General features: G+C 46.6%; 1 pseudogene; it reads right to left on the reverse strand.

The window, feature by feature from the left end:
* Positions 1-1,394: 1,394 nt before the first annotated feature.
* On the reverse strand, positions 1,395-24,507 carry LOC123084334 (protein LYK5-like; annotated as a pseudogene).
* Between the last annotated feature and the right edge of the window lie 1,064 nt (positions 24,508-25,571).

Consider the following 25,571-nt stretch of genomic DNA (forward strand, 5'->3'; position numbering starts at 1 on the left):
AGTTTCAAAGCAATTTAATATGGTGTCAATCTTTTTTTAACTCTTATGAATATTTGAAGGAGATCATGTAACTTACATAGGTATTTTAAAATTGTCCCAGAGACGTGGTAGAGCTCTCGCATACTAAGACATCAGTTACTAGTTTGATCTTGTTCCAGTATAAATCACGTTTAGCACGCCTGGCTAACTGACCAGCACTGATCCCATGTCTTAACGCACTTCGGTGTCGAGACCAACGATTTAAATTGCTAGCTATTGCACTTTGTGCAGCTGTCCTAGCTACGACCGCTAGCTATTGCACTTTATTTTTTCTTATATTTTTTAGCCTTTCTGCTACAGGCCTACGGTACTACAAAGGTGCGGCCCACCCTGTCCACCCCTACCTCCGCCACTGATCCTAACTATGACAGCTATAGCGGCAGATAATCTCTCCTTATTTTTTTTGAAAAGGAGGATATCCTCCGGCCTCTACTTCAGGACGATGCATGCAGTTATAGTCTCTACTTATTTGGCATAGCTCGTCATTGACTATGGTTAAACCTCATAAGTGCACACGAGGCAAAAAAAACCATGTAATCATTTGTAAGTTACGACAGTGACTACAACCGCTAGCTATTGCACTTTGTACTGCTATCCTAACTATGCCAGCTATAGCAGCAGATAGTCTCCTTATTTGGCATAGCTCATCATTCGCTATGGTTAAAGCTCATAATTGCACAGCAGACAAAAAAAACCATGTAATCATTTGTAAGTTGCTTCAAAACGACATAATATGGAAAATAGAAACCATAATACACGAAAAACTGTTTCCCCCACTTTACATTATAAAGCAACCGCATCAACATCAAGCATCATCGAAGTTTCAAGCATGCAAATGAAGGTTGCCGGTGACTTTTCAAGCATTCAAAGTCGGGTTAGGTTCGAGCCTTTCTTCGGCTCGGCCAAGCCTTTTCTCTAAAAAGAAGGTTGCCGGTGACTACATCATGACGACTCAGACCAACACTGATGATGTCCCAGTGAAAACAATAAAATAAATCATCTATGGCGGGTTATATTCTGTTAGGCATTTACTTTTTTTTTGTGTTGATGGATGGATTTACTCACACCAGTTGCAGCATCAATTGTCATTGCATTCAAAACTGTCGCAGCATTTTTCATGGCCGATTGCAGCATCTAGGTGCCGCTAGCAGCAAAACAACTACACTGACGTCTCTCGTTTGAGACTGAGTTTTAGGCACACCTGTGGATGTTTGTTTTATTGGATTGATGATGGTGCTAGCAACACAAGTCTACAGGATGCGTACGCCGACGGTGACCTGCTCTGTAAAATGCGTCACTAATGTGGACTTATTGTTCCCGAGCAGGATATTAGGTGGAGATCCGAGGGTAACATTTTAATGTCCTATTGTACTGTACATCCCGGACAGCGAAAGGAGCACCTTGGCCATGGGCGGCCGCGCCTGGGGCTCCCGAGCCACGCACCTCAACGCCAACGCGAGCATGGCCAACGCCACGTCCAACGGGTACTGCCCGTGCAGCCGGCCGTCGATGAACGCCGTCACCCTGTCGAGCAGGTCGTCCTTGGCGCCGTCGCCGTCGCCCAGGCAGCCCAGCCATTCCGCTTCCTCCCAAAGCAGTACCTTCTTCCCGTCGTTCTCACGGCCGCCGGAGCCGTCCAGTCCCACCGCCGCCTCCTTCCCTCACAAGAGCTCAAGCAGGACGACGCCGAACGCGAACACGTCGAGCTGGGGGCCGATCAGCCCGTGCTCCACGTACTCGGGCGCTAGGTAACCCTGCGTGCCCACCACGTTCCGGGTCATCCACACGCCGCCGTCCTCGGCGTCGGTGTCGACGGCGATCGCGCGCGCCAGGGCGAAGTTTGAGAGCTTGGCGCGGAAGCACGCGTCGAGGAGGATGTTGCTGCTCTTGAGATTCATGTGCACGTAGGGAGGGTCGGTGTAGTTGTGCAGGTAGTTGAGGCCGCCTGCCACGTCTAATGCCACCTGCACGCCTGGCTCCACCCGAGCACCTCGCCGCCGTTGACGCGCAGCCAGTAGCCGAGCGCCCCGTTCTCGGCGAACTCGAACACCATGTACGTGTTGCCGCCGTGCATGCAGAGGCCCGACAGGCGGATGAGGCTCGAGTGGTTGAGGCGCTCCAGGACGCTCACCTCAGCCTCAGCGCCCATGTCGTCGCCGGGCACGCGCTTCACGGCCGCGGCGCCGCCGTTGATCACCGCGCGATAGACCGACGAGTTTCCGATACGCTGCTCCTCCAAGAAGCCTGATGTAGCCCTCTCTAGATCCCCGTAGTCATGCACGGTCAGCGACCAAACCGCCTCGCGAACGTCCACTGCCTCCACTGTCGGCCACATCAAAGCTCCCTTCGCCCGAGCCACCCATGGAGTGGTATTCTTGCGTCTGTCGCCGTGCCGCCAGCACTGACGCCATAGCAAGAAGAGAGCGAGCACGGTGCCCAAAGCAAGAACGCTGCATCCAGCACCAACGCCGACGGTTACCGGCCACCACCGGCTGGATTCACTGGAACTGGCCGTCGGGACCAAATCAGATGCTGCTGGTGGCGGTGCCGGAGGCTCCGGCAAGACTGCCGCTATTTGAGACGTGGGCGGGTCCTTGAGCGGAACGAGCATGGTGGTGAACGGGTACACGGTGGTGTCCTCGTCGATGTTGTTGGCATGAAGCAGGGCCTGGTAGTCCGCGCGGAAGCGCTGAGCGACGGTGAACTAGTAGTCGTCCCAGTCGAGGACGTAAGTGACGAGGAACCTCACCCCGGCCGCAGCCTGCTCGGCGGACGGGCACGTGCAGCGGAGCGGCACGGTGAGCGCGACACCGGGATAGATGTCGCTGTCGCGCACGGGGTTCTGCGCCATGAGCGCCTGGCAGGTGGAGAGCCCCTGGTACGTCTCGGTGGCGATGGAGAAGCAGGTGGACGGCGGTGGCCATCGCAGCTTCTGCGGCATGGCCCCGGAGATGAGGCATGGTCAAGCTTACTTGTACCTGGCTCACCACGTACTCAGTCAAGTTTTATCAGGACGACTTTTCCAACTACAAGAGGTGCCCAGAATGGAAAAAGTCAAAAACAAACCTTCAATTTGTAGGCGAAAGCTAAATCAAACGCCCAACTCTTAATCTCTGAAATCAGCACACCAAACTCTCTGACATAACATAGTCGGGATTTGCTGAATTGGGCCGGTCCAGTAGCGCAGTTGCTCGGGCGCGCGCACTAATCTGGTTTTTCTTACTTTCTTCCTTTTTCGTTTTCTTTTCATTTTTCATTTTTACACATGTCTAATTTTTCTCAGTACCCAATGTACATTTTTAACGCACACATTAAATATCTGTGGATAAACTTTTGATATTTCCAAATACATTATGGACATTTATAAATTACATGTTTTCAAAACTTTTTCAATACATGGTAATATTTTTTCAACTACATATTTTACATTTTCGTAATGACAATAAACATTTTATAAAACTACACAACACTCTTTTACATGGTTCAACATTTTTAAACTGGCATACACTTTTTTCAAGGACATGCCACATATATTCTGTTAAGGTTATGACACATTTTTTTACATCATGCAAACATTTTTTTTACATTTTAAACACATTCTTTTAAAAATGTCACAAACACAATTTTTGGAACTCATGATCATTCTTGAAATGTTACATTTTTTGAATCACACAAATATTATTATACATTGTATAAACATTTGGATAGGCCTGTACATTTTTTAAAACTTGTGATATTTTTTAGATGTCACAAAATATTCAGGATTCAGAAAATGTTTATGTATCAAAACGTGTCCGCACTTTAAAATTTTGTTCAGGTTGCAGAAAAAATTTATGTTTCAAAAAGTGTTTGCACTTTAAATTTTTGTTCAGGTTTAAAAAAATTATAAAGATGTTCGCTTTTCAAAGTTGTTGCTTTTTTAGAAGTATTCAAAATTCTCAAAAAGTTCTCGCACTTTATAAAATGTTCTAAGATTTCATAAATAAATACATTTTCAATAATTGTTTGCCCCTAAAAGATGTTTCCAAAGTTCAACGCTTTAGTATCTGATTAAATATTTCGGGCCTCTGACTATGTCAGTCATAGTCGTCTGGTGTAATGGCTACCAGGTCCCAAGTTCGACTCCACAACATGTTTTTTTTGTTTTGGAATTATCATGTCGCCTGTTAAGAAAAAGAAAGAAAGAATTTTTACGTCGCGTGTTAAGGAAAAAAACTCGCTTCATGTCTAGTGGGCTGGCCCAATCGAGTCCACTGCCAACAATCGAAACTTTTTTTATATACATTATTTATGAAATAATTTACGAAATTCCAAAAACAATATTTCAAAAATGTGACACAATTTTGAAAATACGAAATATTTTTCATAGCATGTGATAAACTGTTGGAATTCTGAATATTTTTTGATAAATGTGATTTTTTCAAATCGTGAACATTTTTTTAAAATGCTAATAGAGTTGATTTTGTGCGAAAGACGAAATTCCAAACAGTTTTTTTAAACACGGAACGAATTGAATTTGTGCAAAAAAAAATAGAAAACAGAAACAATTTTAACTTTTGAACAATTTTGGAAATGTGCGAACAGTTTTTAAACCTCACGAATTCTTGTTGTGTTATAGTGGGCCGGCCTAAATTCTAGTCTGTGAGAGTAGCTAGAATCCCGGCAGGGATTGTAGTCTTCCCGATGTGCCAAACAGGTCTAGGGTCCAAAATAGACAGGGATTACAAGTTCAGAGGGCCAATTTCCGGGATTCAAAGTTCAGGGTTTGATTTAGCTTTCGTCTATGACTTCAAGGTTTATTTTGGACTTTTTCCGCCCAGAATCGTCAGCATCCTATGTGGCCTCGTGCGAAGAGCCAAGTCTTGTGAAATACGCATGATCTTGGTCGTTGACGCTGACGAAAACACGCGCACACACACGAACGTTGTATCCTGTCATTGGACTGGGATCAGGTGACATGCCTCTTGGCAGTCACGAACATGCGCCCTACCATTCACCGTTGGTTCTCCCTCCAACACCACTTATTGATCCACGTGCAAAAACGATAACATATTTCACTCGTTTCAATAACCTGTTTCACTCTTTTCAATAATAGATTTCACTCGTTTTGGTAACATAATTCACGCATTTCACTTGTTTCAATAGCATATTTAACACATTCGACTCATTTCACTTGTTTCAATAATAGATTTCACTCGTTTTGATAACATAATTCACTCATTTCACTTGTTTCAATAGCATATTTAGCACATTCCACTCATTTCACTTGTTTCAATAATAGATTTTTGTTAATTTCAAAAAGTGGTTTCATCTCGTTTTACTCATTTCACTCGTTTTCAATAACAGATTTCACTCATTTTAAAAACTGATTAACTCATTTCACTAATATCAATAACTGATTTCACTTATTTCAATAACAAATTTCACTCATTTCACTCGTTTGGATCAATCAGTGGCGTTGGATGGAGAACCAACGGTGGATGGGAGGGCGCATGTTACGCCGTGACTGCCAAGAGGCATGTCACCTGATCCCGATCCCCTGTCATTGAGGTAGTTTTGTCTACAATGCGAAATTCCAATCGTGCCTGCTCTTAGAAAATGTGCAGCCCGTGTAGGGCATATCTTATAGTATTTATATATCAAAATTGCTATTTCACATGTACATGTGAAATAGAAAAAAATTCTAAACTAAACCTCTGGGTCGAAATTCAACATTGACCTTAAGATCCGTGAAATTGGCAACCTATCTTTTCTTATTGCAGTCGATCCCGGCCCTTTTTAGCTGAAAGCTCGTTTGGTTTCTGGAATTGCTTACGTGGCACAAGATGAAATCCAGAGTTTTCTCGCCCTTGAGCCTGCTGGTGACTTACAAGGGCAGAGCTAAGGGGGACCAAGTTGGGGCCACGCCCCCCCCCCCCCCCCCCCCCCCCCCCCCGCCTACTTGGACTCCTTTTTGAATGATCATTATAAAAAGATGTTCATTTTCTTCGCTGCCCCCCTATTGCCAAATCATGGCTCCGTCCCTGGGTGACTTAGTGTCGGTTGTACTCGCCATTGCTCTATTGAGTGTCGACGACAAACTCTGGCATCAAGCTAACCTTCTCAGTGCTTGACACTCTTGTACTGCTATTGGTGAGCACCTTGGAGCAATTTCACGAGGTAGAAAATGAGCATACAGAGCACGCAAAGCACACCGGACAGAGTGGACGGGCATTCAAGCGATGGCCCGGAGCTCCTACAGCCCCATGCGTCATCCTAGAGCATGGTGATCGTGCTCCCTGGTCGCGTCAGAGTGCGCACTGAGCCCCGCCCCAACTAGGTCTGACCATGGGCACGTCGAGAAGGAATGCACCGGAATGCATGCCGAGCGTAGCTAGGTCCAACCGTGGGCACCGACTGTCGGGCTGGTAGGAGTGTACTAAATAGAGACGAGTAAATAAATAGCTTGAGCTCATCACTCGCTGCATCGTCGCTGTGAGTCCTCAAGAGATTGATCGTTGTTGCACATACTACCTTAAGCTCACGATCAAGTTCTGCGTTGACCATTAATGGCGATTGAGCTGTGCGCCTGCGCGTTTGCATGACCGTTAGTGTAAGAAACGCTCGTGCACGATGCCTTGTATTTATATGTATCATATTTATGAAGTATGTTTAAATTAGAGTAAAATGCATCATAAGTCCTAAAACTATCGGAGGTGTGTCAGTTTAGCCCTATAACTTTGAAACTGCACTTTTGGGTCCTAAAACTATCAGAGGTGTGTTAGTTTAGTCCTATAACTTCGAAACTGAACTTTTGGGTCCTAAAACTATCAAAGGTGTGTCAGTTTAGTCCTATAACTTTGAAGCAGTAGTTGTGGGTCCCAAAACTAGGTAAGTTTCTTCCTCTTAGGTCCTAAGCTTGCATGCTTAGCATTGACCCACCAACGAGTCACTTGGAAATGTTTGGATTGTAGCCATGTTGACCTGACCCAATGGGCCCACCAGGTAAATATGCAAAAAAAAACTAGAGCGTTGTCTCGCCTCATTCTCACGTGCTCGTCTTCTCCCACGCACAGAATGCTCAGAGGCGACGGTACAGAGGCCATCAGTGGAATGATGGTTTGAGCTCCAGCAAGGAGAGTAGACCAGTCATCTCAGCCTCCCCCAACAGCAACAGAACGACATGTCGCACAACGTCCAATTGCTACCCACCTATGGCTACTGCTAGGGTTGTGTCACTCTCGACGACCTCTGCGCTAGCTTTGCAGTTTCCGCGCACTCCTCTGTGTCGCCTGACAGCTCACCACCTATGACCATGCTCGTGCCCAAACAACAGCCTGCACGGCCAACTCTACGGCAAGGGTGTCGGGGCAACGACTATATCATCAAATAGAGAGAGAGAGAGAGAGAGAGAGAGAGAGAGAGAGAGGTGGGATGGTGTACTCCATCCCAATTGGCTCAGGATCTCCCCGGCGGCCTCGCCGAGGGAGAGGGATGTCGTCCTTCATGCAGACTAGCTCGGGGTCTCCCCGATGGTCACGCCAAACCTCTCAGGGAGGCTACCGTGCAGCTCATGGCCATGCAGGTGGTGGGCATGCAGGTTGCAGGACACACTGCAACGTGGAAGCGTATGTACCACTTTGGGGGATGTAAACACATACAAAGGGCTCATTTGAAAAAATGCACCATTGATGGTGGCCATGCAAGATTAGGACCTCAGATGAACAAACATACATAGTTTTGAGACCCAAAACTGCAATTTTGAAGTTATGGGACTAAAAATGACACACCTCCAATAGTTTTAGGACCCAAAAGTGCAGTTTCGAAGTTATAGGACTAAACTGACATACTTCCGATAGTTTTAGGACCCAAAAGTGCAGTTTGAAAGTTATAGGACTAAACTGACACACCTATGATAGTTTTAGGACTTGTGATGCATTTTACTCTTTAAATTAAAAGGCGGCAGCAGGCGTGGCGGCGAAGATGGACGCATTGCCGAAGGTGAAAACGAAGGCCTCATCGACGCGGCGGGCATGTGGTATCAGGTGTGTGGCCTCCGTTGTGTATTTTCGGAAAATTAATGTGTGTTTTCTATATTGTTCAATTGATTGTGCGCCTCATTTCTATTGATTAAGGCTGAAAGCCACACATTACTCAGGTGAAGTGACGGACCACCCATGTTATTGGTCCCATTACCACTCATATTTAGACTAAACTTTTATACTTCATTGCAATTGATTTTACCAGTAAATATAAGTTGCTTTTGTTATTCCATCTTTCAATACATTTTTATACTATTCGAGCATAAATCATTACAAATAGAAATTATTTTTACTAGTCGTAACTATGTTTTGCTGATTTTTTAAGTCCAGTTTGAAGCACTTGAGGAAATCTTTTCTTAAAATAAGCACTACTCCAAATGTAAGCACATTAAAATTATCACATTACGCCATAAATTAATATGTATCCATTAATGTTGTTCAAGAGTATTTAAATGAGCACTTGTCCATAGTTTCTTAAATATATACAGAACTTTTTTGGCATAAAAATATATACCAAACCTGACGTAATGTTTCAGACTGCATGAATAAAATATGTATCATCCTCTAGAGGATTCAAGAGCATAATCGTATCAAGTTTAGATATAGCTTAGTTTTATGAATTCTGTGGTGTATGCAGTGTTAACAAGTAGTAGTATGTTCTAATATACCCGCAGGCGAGGCAAAGCCTTCCCCCACAAATTGCTCAAGGAGGTTATTCCCCGTCTACATGAACTTGTCGTAAAAGAAGCACCCAATATACCATTTCTGCTCATCCATTGCTTCATTCACCGCCTGGTGATCAGCACCTTAAGTCTGGAAACCAACAACGACCAGAGTTGGGGCATTACGTCGGGTGATCTGGTACGCATAACGAAACACATCACATAATCCTACATGCTGCTTAGAGCTGGTAGACGAATCAAAAAGATAGAAAAGGAAATAAAATCAACACGTGTATTGATCAAGGTAAGTGAGATGTTGCTGTATCTAGTCAGCAAGGAAACTCCTGAGAAGGACCAGGAAAAATGCCAAGATCCTGGCCCACTCCTCCCCGCCGAAGTTGGTGTCGATGACCCCGACACAGACTCATATTGTAGTGCTTGTGGCACACGGGACAATATAACTCTTAACCTGCACCATCACCTAGCACGCTGAATCCGACTCGAAGATATCGACTACAGTAACGCCCATCGAAGGAAATGTGATCACAAATGCGTGCTGGGCCCATATCTTAGGGGTAGAGGCCATGTGTCTCCTCTTCTCGTATGTGCTTCGCACTCCTCGGTAGCAAGAGCGAAGACACTCGACTGCGCCTAAACGGTTGCCAAAGAGAATGTGTCGAGTACACTCGACTTAAGTTAATAAATACATAAAACTTTTCAGACCATCCGGCACCCAGTATGTTCTTTCATGAACTTAAAAGCTTCACCAGTCTTGAGGACGAAAATGTTTGAGCCATTCTTTCCCAAGGAGTCGGCCCCAAGAGGTCGCAGGGCTGTAGCTATTCCACACACCCTATGTTCCTCGCAAAGCATGGGAGACACAACTCATCGGCCTCATTAATGTTGGCAAAGATAGTAGAAAATAAAAAAAACGTCCTACGATCAATCCCGGATCACTATGGAGATGAATTAAGAGGTTTAGATGGGATCATTACCAACTATAAGGGTTGCAACGGAAGAAGAGTTGGCGTAGATCGAACTTAAAGTTTCTCGAACCGTCCCAAGAATGATCCACATCTATTGCTTTTATAATTTACATATTTAGGACATTGCAACCGGACAGCCTAAGCTCCTCTCACATATTCAGCTCCTTCAGCTGTCAGATTGCACGTCTCCGTCATTCCTAGCTGTTGTTGCACGTTAATACCTTTGTTTTCGCTTAGTGGGATGCTGGTTGTTCGGGTGAGAAAAATCGGACTATGTTTGTTTATTGAGCCTTGTAAAATCTATCTCTCGCAACCTTGCAAATATTAAACAAGATTGATATTTACATGCAAGTGTCGGACCAATTTAATACTATGTCAATCTTATAAATATTTGAAGGAGATTACGTAATTTACAAAGGTGTTTTTTTCAGAGACGTGGTAGAGCTCTCGCATACTAAGATTTTTTTTCGAAAAGGGGGTTTACCCCAGCCTCTGCATCAGAAAGATGCATACGGCTCATCTTATTAATAAAAATATCCAGCAACAAGTCTCCAAGTCTCGAAGTAAGAAGTAAACAAATGCTCACAAGAGCTAAACAAAAAAGTCAAAGCCACAACCGGCTGGCAAATAAAAATAGGAGCACTACATGCGTATCCTATTACATGACCGCCATCCAAACCGGTTGAAAATATTCCGAGCTACCATCTTCCATCGGGTAGACGCAGTAACCAAATGCTCCCTGGCCTCCGACGGAGTGAGTAGCGACCACATACGGATCAACGCAGTTGCCCTGAAGATAACCCGCAAAAAGTGAATGTTCGTTGTTCTGTTAAAAACCAAATCATTTCTGCAGTTCCAGACTGCCCATAATAAAGCACAGATGCCTACATGAATGTGCCTTGCTGTATCTGAATCAATCCCATCGAGCCACCTTCCAAATAACGTTTTGATAGAAATGGGCGGATTAATATTAAAAGCAATATGAATCGACCGCCACAGAATCTTGACCAGCAGACAATCAAGAAAGAGGTGTTTGATAGTTTCGTTATGATCGCAAAAACTACATCTTGCAGAACCCACCCAGTTGCATTTTGCCAGATTATCCTTAGTCAAAATAACTTGTTTATGCACAAACCACATAAATAGTTTGATTCTCAAAGGTACCTTCGCTTTCCAAACATGCTTCGAGGAAGGAATCACGCTAGAGTTAATAACATCCAGATACATGGATTTGACCGAGAACACGCCGTTCTTAGTTAACTAGTTTCCAATACAACTGATCTGGCTGTTGAGACAACTGGAAATCCATCAATCGTCTTACAAGATGAAGCCAGGCCTCCCAACGATTTCCCACTAGCGTCCTCCGAAACTAATGTTGAGGGGAGTGGATTGTAGAACGGTTGCAACGTAGGCTTCTCTATGTTGAACAACGTTATACAAAGTAGGATATTCAAGCGCAAGGGGAGTCTCCCCAAGCCACGTATCCTCCCAGAACCTCACAGTAGCTCCATTTCCGACTAAGAACCTTGTCCTGTTCAAAAACAGTGGTTTGACTCTCATCAAGCCTTTCCAAAATGGTGAGTCAGTCGGCCTCACTATCACCTGGGACAAGGTTTTAGAGTGAAGATACTTATTTCGCAAAATGTGAGCCCAAGTAGCCTCCGTCTCGAATGAAATTTTGAACAACCACTTGCTAAGGAGACATCTGTTTTTGACTTCCAGATTTTCAATACCTAGACCCCCTTGGTCCTTTAGCCTACAGATTATATCCCATTTAGCAAGCCTATACTTCTGTTTAAGCTCATCACTCTGCCAAAAAAATCGTGATCGATAGAAATCTAGCCTCTTCCTGACTCCCACCAGGACCTCGAAAAAGGATAGGAGAAACATAGGCATACTTGTGAGGACCGAATTAATCAAAATTAATCGCCCTCCATATGACATGAGCTTCCCTTTCCAATAGCTCAATTTCTTCTCAAAACGATCCTCAATGCATTTCCACTCATTGTTAGTCAGCTTACGATGATGAATGGGTATACCTAAATACGTGAACGGTAACGTTCTCAATTCACATCCGAACAATTGTTTATAAGCCTCCTGGTCATCGTTAGCTCTTCCAAAACAGAACAATTCCCTCTTGTAGAAGTTAATTTTTAACCCGGTCAATTGTTCAAATAAGCATAACACGAGCTTCATGTTTTTCGCTTTCGCCAAGTCGTGCTTCATGAAGATGATAGTATCATTAGCATATTGAAGGATGGAGATACCTCCATCAACTAAATGCAGAACAAGGCCGCCTACCTGCCCTGCATCCTTAGCTCGTCCTATTAAAATGGTCAGCATATCTACCACTATCACTAGCAGAAAAAGGGTCAAATCTGAGACACATTAGTGCCGGTTTGATTTTGAGCCGGCACTAATGTGACCATTAGTGCCGGTTCCAATGGCTAGCCAACCGCTCTCATTAGTACCGGTTCGTGGCGAACCTTTAGCACCGGTTCGTGCCACGAACCGGTACTAAAGAGAGTGGTGGCAGGATGTTGTCAGTCTGGGGCCCGTCCAGCACCTGTAGTACCGGTTCGTGGCATGAACCGGTACTAAAGGTCGTCGTACATAAACCCTTCGTCCACCCGAGCTCGCTCTGTTCTTCCCCTTTCCCCTCACTTCCTCTGTTCTTCCCCTCTCTTCCTCGAGCTCATCATAAATTTTGCCCAAAATTTGTCAAGATTTGAAGGCCCCCATCCATTCAAATGATCACAAAGGTTAGCAACTTTGTTCTTTCATCTCTCATTGCTAGATTAGCTCTTGCAATGCTTTGTATAGTGATTAATTTGTGAGTTTAGTAATTTGGGAGGAATTATATGTGCTAGTATTTAATTTATATGTAATTTGAGGTAAAAAATAGCACTTAGTTTGCATATGTAGGTGTGGTTTATTTAGTGCCTTCTAAATCTCCGTCGTAACCACCGTCGATCGCCCGCACCATCCCGTCGCCGGCACCACCTTGTGGTGAGGCTCTTGTTCATGAATGTTTTACATTACCAAATTGATGTTTGTGTGATTTGGATATATAGTTACTCGTATAATTATCTTACCCGTACGTTGTTTGTTATACATAGTGCCATGGTTTTGATATCCGTCCCCGTCGGCCCTCGTCCTTGTTATGATTCGGATGTGGTATATTCTCTTTTAAAACTAGTTGTTGCATTTCATGTTTATGACAAATTATGCCCATCAAGTTGACATAAATATTTTTATCTAGGAGGTATGTGAACCGGAAATTCCAACCGACCCTATTGTCGAGAGGTTAAATTTAGTTGAAAGAGAAAACGAGTATTTGAAAAAAATTTGAAAAGAATTGAGGGGGAGAAGATGGAATTGGAGTTGCAGGTTGCCGATGTCGTCGATGATCACAAGATCAAGATGGAGAAAATGAGGTTGAAGATTAGAAAGATTAGAAAATATGTCGTTGATAGTGTGGCTTGGTATCATTATGCTGTTGGGTCAATTGTTACCTTAGTTGCGATCTTGATCGCATTTGTTGTTGTATTTAAATTCTTTAGCTAGAGAGTTATCTGTATGTTGCATTTAATTATGTGTTGTATATGAACTTGATGTATGAACTTGTATTAATTTGGTCTATTCGGTGTTGTGTAATGAAGATGAGCCGACAATGGATGTATGATGACCGATGCTCTCCCGAGTTCATTAATAGCGTGCATAGTTTTCTGCTTGCCGCTGAGAAAACAAGCGGGCGGATGGTTTTATGCCTTGTCCATGTGCTGACTGTAAGAATGGTCACAATTACTCTACGTCAAGGACCATTCACGTCCACCTATTTGAGTCCGGTTTCATGCCCCACTATAATGTTTGGACCAAGCACGGAGAAAGAGGGGTTATGATGGAAGACAATGAAGAAGAAGAGGACGACAACATCTATCCTGGCCATGGGTTCCCTGAATACGATGATACAACAATGGGGGAATAAGCTGAGCCGGCAATGCGGGAAGAAGCTGAAGAAGAGGCATCAGATGAGCCCGCTGATGATCTAGGTCGGGCCATTGCCGATGCAAAGAGAAACTGCGCAAGTGATCTGGAGAGGAAGAAGTTGCAGCGCATGTTAGAGGATCACAAGAAATTGTTGTACCCGAATTGCGAAGCTGACAAAAAAAGTTGGGCACCACACTGGAATTGCTGCAATGGAAGGCAGAGAATGGTGTATCTGACAAGGGATTTGGAAAGTTGCCGGTAATGATAAAGAATATCCTTCCAAAGGACAACGAATTGCCCGAGAGTACGTATGAAGCAAAGAAGTCTGTCTGCCCTCTAGGGTTAGAGGTGCAGAAGATATATGCATGCCCTAATGACTGCATCCTCTACCGCGGTGAGTACGAGGATTTGAACGCTTGCCCGGTATGCGGTGCATTGCGTTATAAGATCAGTCGCAATGACCCTGGTGATGTCGAGGGCGAGCGCCCCAGGAAGAAGATTCCTGCCGATGTGGTATGCTCCTATAATACCACGGTTGAAACGTTTGTTCCAAAACAAAGAGCATGCAAAGGCGATGCAGTGACACGGAGAAGACCGTAAGGAAGAAGGAAAGTTGAGAGTACCCGCTGATGGTTCGCAGTGAAGAAAAATCGAGAGAAAGTACAGGGAGGATTTTGCAGGTGACCGAAGGAACGTATGGTTTGGTCTAAGCGCAGATGGCATTAATCCTTTTAGGGAGCAGAGCAGCAACCATAGCATGTGGCCTGTGACTCTATGTTTGTATAACCTTCCTCCTTGGTTGTGCATGAAGCGGAAGTTCATTATGATGCCAGTGCTCATGCAAGGCCCAAAGCAAGCCGGCAACGACATTGATGTGTACCTAAGGCCATTAGTTGAAGAACTATTACAACTATGGAATGGAACAGGTGTACGTGCATGGAATGAGCACGGACAGGAAGAATTTGACCTAAAGGCGTTGCTGTTCGTGACCATCATGATTGGCCTGCTCTTAGTAACCTTTCAGGACAGACAAACAAGGGATACGATGTACGCACTTTTTGGATGATACCGACAGTATATATTTGGAGAGTTGTAGGAAGAATGTGTACCTGGGACATCGTCGATTTCTTCCAAGCACGCATCCCGTAAGAAAGAAAGGAAAGCATTTCAAAGGTGAGGCGGATCACCGGACGAAACCTCGCCACCGTACTGGTGCTGATGTACATGATATGGTCAAGGATTGGAAGGTAATCTTTGGAAAGGGTCCTGGTGGACAACTTGTTCCCAAGGACGCTACCGGACGCACACCCATGTGGAAGAAGAAATCTATATTTTGGGATCTGCCATATTGGAAAGACCTAGAGGTCCGCTCCACAATCAACGTGATGCACGTGACGAAGAATCTTTGCATGAACCTGCTTGGCTTCTTGGGCGTGTATGGGAAGACAAAAGATACACCAGAGGCACAGGAGGACCAGCAATGTATGCACGGAAAAGACGGCATACATCAGGGTCAGGCTAGCTACGCTCTTACCAAAGAAGACAAGGAAATCTTCTTTGAATGCCTACTCAGCATGAAGGTACCATCTGGCTTCTCATCGAATATAAAGGGAATAATAAATATGGCAGAGAAAAAGTTCCAAAACCTAAAGTCTCATGACTGCCACGTGATTATGACGCAACTGCTTCCGGTTGCATTGAGGGGTCTTCTACCGGAAAACGTTCGATTAGCCATTGTGTAGCTATGTGCATTCCTCAATGCAATCTCTCATAAGGTAATCAATCCAGAAATCATACCAAGGTTACAGAATGATTTGGTGCAATGTCTTGTCAGTTTCGAGTTGGTGTTCCCACCATCCTTCTTCAACATCATGACGCACGTCCTAGTTCACCTTTGCGAAGAGATTAACGTTTTGGGTCCTGTATTTCTACACAATATGTTCCCCTTTGAGAGGTTCATGGGAGTCTTGAAGAAATATGTTCATAACCGTGCTAGGCCATAAGGAAGCATCGCAAAGGGCCATGAAAATGAGGAGGTCTTTGAGTTTTGTATTGACTTTATTCCTAACCTTAAGCCGATTGGTGTTCCTAAATCACGGCAAAAGGGCAGACTGGATAGAAAAGGCACACTACGAGGGGATCAAATAATATGTATGGACGGGCATTCTCTCACTAAAGCACACTACACAGTTCTACAGAATTCCGCCTTGGTGGCTCCGTATATGGAGGAACACAAGAATTTTCAACACTCCAAATACACAAAGAAGTCTGACGACTGGATTGCACGTGAACAAACGAGGACTTTCGCCGGTTGGTTGCAGAAATGTGCCATGCATGATGGCGATATTGAAGATGACCTGTACTCGCTGTCCCAGTTACCATCTTCAAATATAATGACTTTCAAAGGGTACCAGATAAATGGGAATACATTTTACACGATCGCCCAAGATAAGAAGAGCACCAACCAAAACAGTGGTGTCCGCTTTGATGCAACAACCAACACGGGAAAGGAAACATATTATGGTTACATAGAGGACATATGGGAACTTAACTATGGAGGTGGTTTGAAGGTCCCTTTGTTTCGGTGCAAATGGGTTAATATGACACGAGGCGGGGTAACGGAAGACCCGCAGTACGGGATGACAACAGTGGATCTCAACAATCTTGCGTATGCAGATGAACCATTCGTCCTAGCCAATGATGTGGCGCAGGTTTTTTATGTGAAAGACATATCTATCAGGCCGAGAAAAAGAAAAGATAAGGAAGCGAATGGATCATACGACGAGCCAAAGTGTCACATAGTTCTTTCAGGAAAAAAAACATCATGGGAGCGGATGACAAGACAGACATGTCAGAAGACTATGAAAAGTTTGATGAAATTGCAAATAACAAAGACTACCGGTGAGGTATATTTATATAAGCAGGCATCTCGTGATCATCACATGTTTTATTTTATTTGAAGATATATTAACGAATCGATCTTTCTTCTTTCAGCCCTCCGGATCGAGCAAATCTGCTTCTACAGACAGCAGGACAAAGCGAGGCCCGGGCAAAAAGTTGAAGGAGGGTGTAAAGTACAACATCGAATCCGTCAAACCTAGTGGCGAACCCCGATCACCTAAGAACATGGCGAACAAGTGGACTCGTCAGTGCGGAGTTCTTGTGAAGGACCTACTCCCGATCTCCATTCAAGAATGGAAAGAGCCAAAAACTAAACGTCCAGGTGTTACTTGGGTCGACGACAGAGCAAAAAAAACCTTTGGGAATCTCTGATGGAACATTTCACCCCACCAGATTATTTCACTAAAGCAGAATGTGGACAAAGTCAAGGGCGCTGCTCTTAAGAAGATGGCAATTGCATTCAACACCCACAAGAAAACTGTATGGGCCAACTACGTCACTGCAGAAAGGAAGACTCCAGAATTCACGGGAACACTGGAAAAGCAAAGAGAACACGGGGACGATTTCGTGAAATTCAAGGATTCAGAATTATCTAAGAAACGGTCAATAAAAAACAAGGCCAATGTCGCAAAAAAGACGTTGTTCCATAGGATGGGTCCAGATGGCTACGCGGTGGGAATGCCTAAGTGAGATAAGTCTGAGCAAGAGATGGAGGATGCAGGGGTCACTCCGGTTACTAGGAGCTGCCCACCGGGTGCAGAACTTGGTTCTATGTGCATGGGGGGGCGTTGGACCCGAAGACAGGCATGGTTTCACAGAACGCAAGTCTAAAAGGAGCCGAACAAAAGATACTTTACGCAATAGAAGAAGCTCGAACGGGGGTGTTCACGCCCAACAGAGAGCACGACGAGCTTACGCGCGCCCTGGGAAATCCTGAACACCCGGGAAGAACACGAGGCAAGGGTGTTATTCCCTGGTATGAGGGTTTTTCGGACTGGAACGGCGACTACAGGTCCCGTGCAAGAAATAAGATGGAGGAGGAGAAGAAGAGGAAGCTGGAGGAGGAGCAGAGGAAGCAGGACACAGAACGCCTTCAAGGCCTAGAAGCAAGGCACCCAGATTTGGCACTCAAATTCCAGCAGCAGCAGCAACAGATCGACTCACTTAGCCAGGAAAGGGGGTCTCAGCAGCAGCAGCAGCAGCAAGCGGATGATCGTCCAGCATTGGATAGCACCGTCCCATCCATGCCGAGAAGCACTGTTGGTTCTGCACCGGGCGACACACTGCTGGATACATACCCTGTGGATGACATCATAGAGAACACTAACTGTGAGCTACACTCCAAAATGAAGAACATATCCATGAAGGTGGCAGACGGCGTTGCTTTCACAATTACCCCCGAAGCAACCTTCCATTGCATCCCGATTCCAGAGGGCTATGCTCGTGTCATGGTTGATGAAGTGGTGGAGCCATATTCGATGCTAGCACTTGACATTGCTGGAGGTGACGGCGAGCACATACTGGGAGAGGCCATACATCGTATCATCCTATGGAGAAAGGATTGCATCATCTTTCCAAGTCCACCGACACCGCGTCTTCTGTCGACTCCTCCTTGAAGTACGCCATCGAGTCAGCAGACTCCCGCTCCTCCAAGTCCACGAACGCATGAGCGAACTCCTCCTCAAAGTCCGCCACCGAGTCAACAGACTCCCGCTCCTCCAAGTCCACGAAAGCGTGAGCCAACTCCTCCTCGAAGTCCGCCACCGAGTCAACAGACTCCCGCTCCTCCAAGTCCACGAACGCATGAGCCGACTCCTCCTCGAAGTCCGCCACCTCCTCCAAGTCCCCGAACGTGTGAGCAGACTCCTGCTTCAAGTCCAGCACAGCGTCAGGACACTCCTCCGGTTTCAAGTCCGACACAGCGTCATGCCACTCCTCCTGCTTCAAGTCCGTCACAGCGTCAGCCACGTCAGCCATATCCGCCGTCTCAGCAATCGCAGAAGAGACACGCCGCAGCTATGGTGCATAGCGGTACGAGTCGTGGTATTACAGGAAGTACAGGTGGAGACAAGCGATATAAATATGGTCCAAGCCTCGCTCCTATTTCTCAGAGACTTTACGACATGACCGAGGAGCAAAACGAAGCCATAGTGCAGGCCCAAGTGGATGCCCATTTTGGACCGAAACCGGCACCACCGCCAAAGGAGAAAGTGCCTGAGGAAACGATTGACCACTTCATTCGTATGGCTAAAGAACCAGCTCCCAAGCCTGTTAACTCATACTATGAGCGCCAAATCAGAAAGCTACATAGAGCACGGCTACAGAAGGAAGCGAGATCGAGCTCGAGCCAACAAGCAGCTGGCAAAAAATGCGGGAAAACCGTTCCTCAGCTGGGAGAACAGGCGGCGCAATCGATCCCCCCGCTTTTTGTGCCAACAACACATGAGAGTACGCACGCCCAATATTATTGTGGGCAAACCGTTAACATTCCCCAGCTGGTCGATGTGGTAATAACCGAGGAGCATATAATGCAGGCTGAAATGCTCAAGATCACTATTGGACAACTCCTCGAAATCGAGCCCATGCCTCGGCTTAGAGAGGAGGAAATAAAACGGGAATATGTCCGGGTCCAACCTTTGGTCGAGCCAGACAAGGTCAAGAACCTCCCAGCGAGAATGTATGAATTGCATCAATGGTACATGAACATTACCAAGATTTCCAATCGAGAGTCCCTCATGGTGAATGTCAAGCATGAGCATTACTTCCATGAGAAAGCTCTGCCCGTTGAGTATTCAGAACTATTTCAGTTACACAATCAAGACGCACTCGACAAGTCTATTGTCAGTTGCTATTGTCTATAAGTGATTTCTTTCTGTAATTTAAGTCTCAAGCTAGCTATGTAGTGATCATTTTGATCAATCATTACATGTAATTATCCTCACTATATTCTTTTCTGTGGTATTATATGCAGGATAAAGATGTAGGAAATGAAAAAATCTGGACGCTATGGAATTGGGTTCATTGACCCAAATACCATTAATGAGTACATATGGAATCTCCTAATTTATCAAGAAAGTGTAGAGGAAAGCATGCTAGAGTTCTTGAAGCGCCTCAATACCAATGAAGATATACTACTTCCTTACAACTTCCTGTGAGTCACACTGTCTTGTACTCCTAGCTGAGGAACGGTTTTCCCGCATTTTTTGCTTACTAGCTAGCTAGATGTTAATAATTAAGTGTATACTGTTTACGATAGTTGATTAATTTTATGCACATGCCCGCTTAATTAAGACATGCAAACGTGTGCGCATGTAGTTTCCACATGATCTTGTTAGACATTAAAGTTGACAAATGAATTGTTGAAGTACTGGACTCACTACTTAAAGAAGATAAAGACTACACCATCGTGAAGGGGATAGTCAACAGGTAATTTCAATCATTATTAACTATATCTCAGCCTATTATTACTTCGTCATTTACTGATATGAACTATTTAATAACCCATTTATTAATTTTCTTTGCCGGCGGGCAGGGCTTGGGCAAAGTTCATCAAGGTGACTCCAGGCAAATGGCCAAAAAAGTTGTTTTGGCATCGATCAAAGGTAAGCAATTAAGTAGTACTAGCTAGCTACCATATCTTTAATTCTTGTTTCAATACCATTAATTAGTTGTCATGCTTGATTAATCATTATCTCATTCAATTCCATTCTCGTAAAGGCCCTGAAGCAGGCGTCGGGGAATGATCTGTGTGCATTCTATGTTTGTGAGAACATTCGCATGATGGCGTCCGAAAAGAGCAAATCTCAAAGACAGGACTGGGTACGTTTGTCAGAACACTATTCATACCATTGTCGATATCTTGTCACACAACTAGTACACATGCATATTGATCTCCTTCTTAACAGTTCAGAGAGGTGCGGGATAAGCTCCTACCAGCGGACCGCATACTAGCACTTCAAGAGGAAATAGCTGGATTTTTTCTCGACCAGGTCATAGATCCCAAAGGAGAATACTATTACCCGCTACCGCCCCCATGAACCACTTGTCATCGTGCTCTGAAGGCACCAAGGCAACATGTAGGAGAAATTGTATATGTATATACATGTGTATGTGTGAATAATTAATGGTGTTGGTTGTGAGACATTCGATGATGTATATTTATATATATGCTGTTCTACGTACGAGAAAATCTATTTATATATATGCATAACGTGTACAATTTGTAGTATCGTGAAATACCAGCAAACAAAAAAGAATTAAATGGAAAATAAAGCCGCCACCCCCAAACATTTAGTACCGGTTGGTGTTACCAACTGGTACAAAGGTCCTACACGCACCCGGGCCTGGCTCGTGCCACGTGGTGACACTTTAGCGCCGGTTCGTGACGAGCCGGTACTAAAGGGGGGGGGGCTTTAGTCCCCACTCTTTAGTGCCGGTTGCCGAACAGGCACTAAAGGCCGTTACGAACCGGCACAAAAGGCCGATTCTGCACTAGTGTATGTTGAATAGGATCGGTGACATGGGATCTCCTTGCCTTAACCCTTTGTGTGTCTGGAAGTAGTGACCTATGTCATCATTCACTTTAATCCCTACACTCCCTTTTTGCGTAAAGTATTCAATCAGGTTTCTCCAGGCCGGATGAAATCCTTTCATATGCAAAGCCTGTTGAAGGAAAGGCCATTTAACTTTATCGTATGCTTTTTCAAAATCCACTTTAAAACCAACGCCATCTAGTTTTTTTGAGTGAATCTCATGGAGCGTTTCATGCAAGACGACAACCCCTTCAAGGATATTTCTATCTGGCATGAAAGCAGTCTGGGACGGTTGCACCACAGAATGCGCAATCTGCGTAAGTCTGTTCGTCCCAACCTTGGTGAAGATTTTGAAACTAACATCAGACATATATGCCTGAACTACTCAATGCGAACTGCCTCTGTCTTCTTAGGAAGAAGATTTATCGTTCCAAAATTCAGCTTAAACAATTGAAGTTGTCCAGCAAAAAGCTCATGGAACATCGCAATCAGGTCCCCCTTAATAAAGTGCCAACATTTTTTATAAAACTCTGCCGGAAACCCATTCGGTCCTGGAGCCTTATTATTTTTCATTTGTGCGATTGCCTCAAACATGATATCAGCAACCAGTTTGGTCTTATTCTAGAATAGGTCACCTTTAGCACGCCTTGCTAACTGAGCAGCATTGATCCCATATCTTAACGCAATTCTGTGTTGAGACCAACGATTTATATTGCTAGCTATTGCACTTTGCTAGCACGACAGTTGTACTGCTATCCTAACTATGACATGCATAACGAGAGATAGTCTCCTTATTTGGCATAGCTCGCCGTTCGCTATGGTTAAACCTCATAAGTGCACATGACACAAAAAAAAAACCATGTAATCATTTGCAAGTTGCTCCGAAATGACTATATATACAAGTGAATAATATGAAAAACAGAAACCGTAATATACGAAAATGGGTTTCTCCGCTCTATATTATAAAGCAACCACACCAACATCAAGCGGGGCCCCAACCCTAGCGCCGCCTCCCCCGGGGCGACGCCAGGGGCCCCAACCCTAGCGCCGCCAGCACCTCTCCCTCCACCCCTGCCTGAGCACCATCGCCGGCGGAGCGGCGGCCCTGCATGGACGACAGCGGGGGCAGCGCCCCATCCGGCGAGGTGGGCTGTCCTGCTAGTGATGGTGACGACGGCTACTGCGGATCCAATGCCCCGTTTGGATCCGTCGCGGGGAGGCCTTTCGCCGACCGACGGCGCGTGAAGGGACCGGCGAGGAGATGCCGGATCTCCGCCGGAGTACCGACGGCAACATATGTCTTCGTGGCGAGGTTCCGCTCGGTTCCAGCCAGCCACGAGGTCGGGAAGACGTGGCTTCCGGTGAAAATCGCGCCAGACTGCGGTCTTGGCGGACGATGGCGGCGTCGCAGACGTCGTTTCCTTCTGGAGGCATCATCGTTGCAGGTCTCATCAACCTGGTCGGGAAGTTCCGGGGGAAACCATAGATCTGGGTCTACCGGATCGGACGATGACGGTGCTATCGGTACAGTTCTCCTTCCCGGGGGCATCATTTTGGAGCGAGTGCTGGTTGGAGGGGACAAGAGGAGGAGCGGTGTTTCATCTGCTCCATTGATGACGGCGGATCTCGGCGGCGTGGGACAGTGGAGACTCGGCGCCTGATGAGCGGAGATGGACTCGCGCAGGAGGGTGACGCTGCCTGGCGTCATGGTGGCGTCGGCGGCAGTTGGACCGGCCAAGGTTGATGCAGCAGTACAGCTCTGAAGATGGATTCCTGGCAGGTGGCTGCGGCGGCCTCATACCCGGCAGGGGTCCTGGTTGAGAAGCACGCCGTATTGGTGGGTGCCCATACCCGACAGGCGTCCTGGGTGGGACCTCAAGTCTTTAGATGTTTAGGTTTGGCTGCGTGGTCTGTTTGGTATGAGGCCCAGACTTTCAACGCCACTACATCAACAGGATAGGGATAGCGACAGTTGTTGCTTAGTTTGGTGGCTTTAGATTTATTATTGTATGACTCTGTACGGTCTTGTGTCAATAATTAATAAAGTGGCTGTATGCATCGTCCAGATGCAGAGGCCGGGGATCGTCCTCCTTTTCTAAAAAAAACATCAATATCACCCGCCATCATGCAAAGTTCAAAGTTCTAGCATGCAAATGAAGTCGGCCGGCGACTACATCATGACGACTCAGACCAACGCTCATGATGTCCCAGCCAAAACAATAAAATAAATCATCTATCAATTGATGGATGGATTCAATTTAGCCGTCCGATGGCGGGTGATATTCTGTTAGGCATTTACTTTATTCTTTTGTATTGATGGATGGATTTACTGACAACAGTTGCAGCAGCATCTGTTAGCCGTCCAATTGCAGCATCTAGGTGCCGCTAGTAGCAAAACAACTTTTGAGACCGAGTTTTGGACACACCTGTCACCTGTGGATGTTTGTTTTATTTGATTGATGATGGTGCTAGCAACACAAGTCTATGATACGTACGCCGACGGCGACCTGCTCTGTAAAATGCACTACTAATGTGCACTAACGCCGACGGTGACCCACCGCCGGCTGGATTCACTGGAAGTCACCGGCGGGACCAAATCAGATGACGATGCTGGTGGCGGTACCGGAGGCTCCGGCAAGACTACCGCTATTTGAGACGTGGGCGGGTCCTTGAGTGGAACGAGCATGGTGGTGAACGGGTACACGGTGGTGTCGTCATCGATGCCGTTGGCGTGAAGCAGAGCCAGGTAGTCCGCGCGGAAGCGCTGAGCGACGGTGAATGCATAGTCGTCCCAGTCGAGGACGTAGGTGACGAGGAACCTGACCCTGGCCGCAGCCTGCGCGGCGGACGGGCACGCGCAGCGGAGCGGCACGGTGAGCGCGACGCCGGGGTGGATGTCGCTGTCGCGTGCGGGGTTATGCGCCATGAGCGCCTGGCAGGTGGAGAGCCCCTGGTACGTCTCGTTGGCGATGGAGAAGTAGGTCTCGTCGCGGAACTGGATGGCGTAGGCGGCGTCGTGCGGGTAGCGGCCGGCGGCCGTGCAGGCGCTGGGGACCGGGACGGGGAGCAGGGTGTTGTTCCGGACCGGGGAGGCGACGTGCACGACGTTGGCCGCGGCGCTGGCGGGCGTGCTGGCGTTGAGGAGGTAGGCGACGGTGACTGGGGAGCTGTAGCTCGGCAGGTCGGAGCGGAAGGCGACGTAGGTGGCGCATGCCAGGAGGCTGGAGGTGTTGGTGCAGGTGTAGCCGAGGACGGAGCTGCCGTTGTTGGCGTAGCAGTCGGACTGTGCGTTGGCCTGGTACTCCTGCTGCGCTGCGGCTAGCGGGAACACCGCCAGCGCGAGGAGGACGTGGTGGACGGTGATGGCCATTGCCATGGCGGCTGCTGGGGCATGGCCCCGGAGATGGGGCATGGTCAAGCTTACTTGTACCTGTCAATGGCAATGGTCACCATGTACTCAGTCAAGTGTGATCGGGACGACTTTTCCAACCATTTGTTGAGCTCAGCTGGCTGGACAAGAGAAGAAACCCCACACCAACTTTCAGCTGGGTGGGCCCAGAATCGTCAGCATCCTCCGTAAGGTCGTGCCAAGTCTTGTGAAAGAGTACACACGATCTTGGTCGTTCTTTTTTGCGGGCACACGATCTTGGTCGTTGACGCTAATGAAAACACGCGCGCACAATGTGCAACATAGGAGACAACCATCGAAGGTCCACCACGTAGCGAAACTCTAAGGCAACGGGAGGGCGATTGCTTGGCGATGAACCTCTCGTGCTAGGGTTAGGTTCTCTCGCGGGGGTGGTTGGTTTTCGGTGGCGACGGGGAAGTGACTGCGCGGCCCTGGTCTGCCGATTGAGTGTTCGTCTCCTCTGCTAAGGGGCGGTGCCAATGGCGGAGAGGCGGATGGAGAAGGAGGCGGTGTCCATGGACAAGATTGCATCTGAGGAGGGGAAGAGGACGAAGATGGCAACCGCTTCGACGTCTAAGGCTTCCCCGGCGAATGCTACGCCGGGGGAAGGGATCAAGATGGTGACGGCGCTGACGGCTACGGCCGGTGAAGCGACGTCCACGCCGACGAAGAAAGATGGGGGCCTCTCTGGCGGGGGTTCTTCCAAATCCCCGGCCGGGGATACAGGATCGCCGGACCCCACGGCGGGCCTCTTGGCGAGGCTAGGGGGCATGAGGTTGTTGGAGAAGGAGGCGGAGGGCTTTGTGTTTGTGGATCCAGAGAAGGCAACACGGAAGATTGTTCGATGGTCTGTGGCGGGTAAGGTTTGTTCCCCTCGCCCTATGAATTTCTCAGCTCTAGAGCGTGCCATGATCAAGGCATGGGGGCTGCACAAGGTAGATCAGTTCCGAAACATGGGCGATAACATTTTTGTGGTACATTTTGGGAGTGAAGGCGACTGGAAACATGCGATGAATAGTGGCCCGTGGCAA

The sequence above is a fragment of the Triticum aestivum genome, chromosome 4A (assembly GCF_018294505.1).
Source record: "Triticum aestivum cultivar Chinese Spring chromosome 4A, IWGSC CS RefSeq v2.1, whole genome shotgun sequence".
In the NCBI taxonomy this organism is placed as follows: Eukaryota; Viridiplantae; Streptophyta; class Magnoliopsida; order Poales; family Poaceae; genus Triticum; species Triticum aestivum.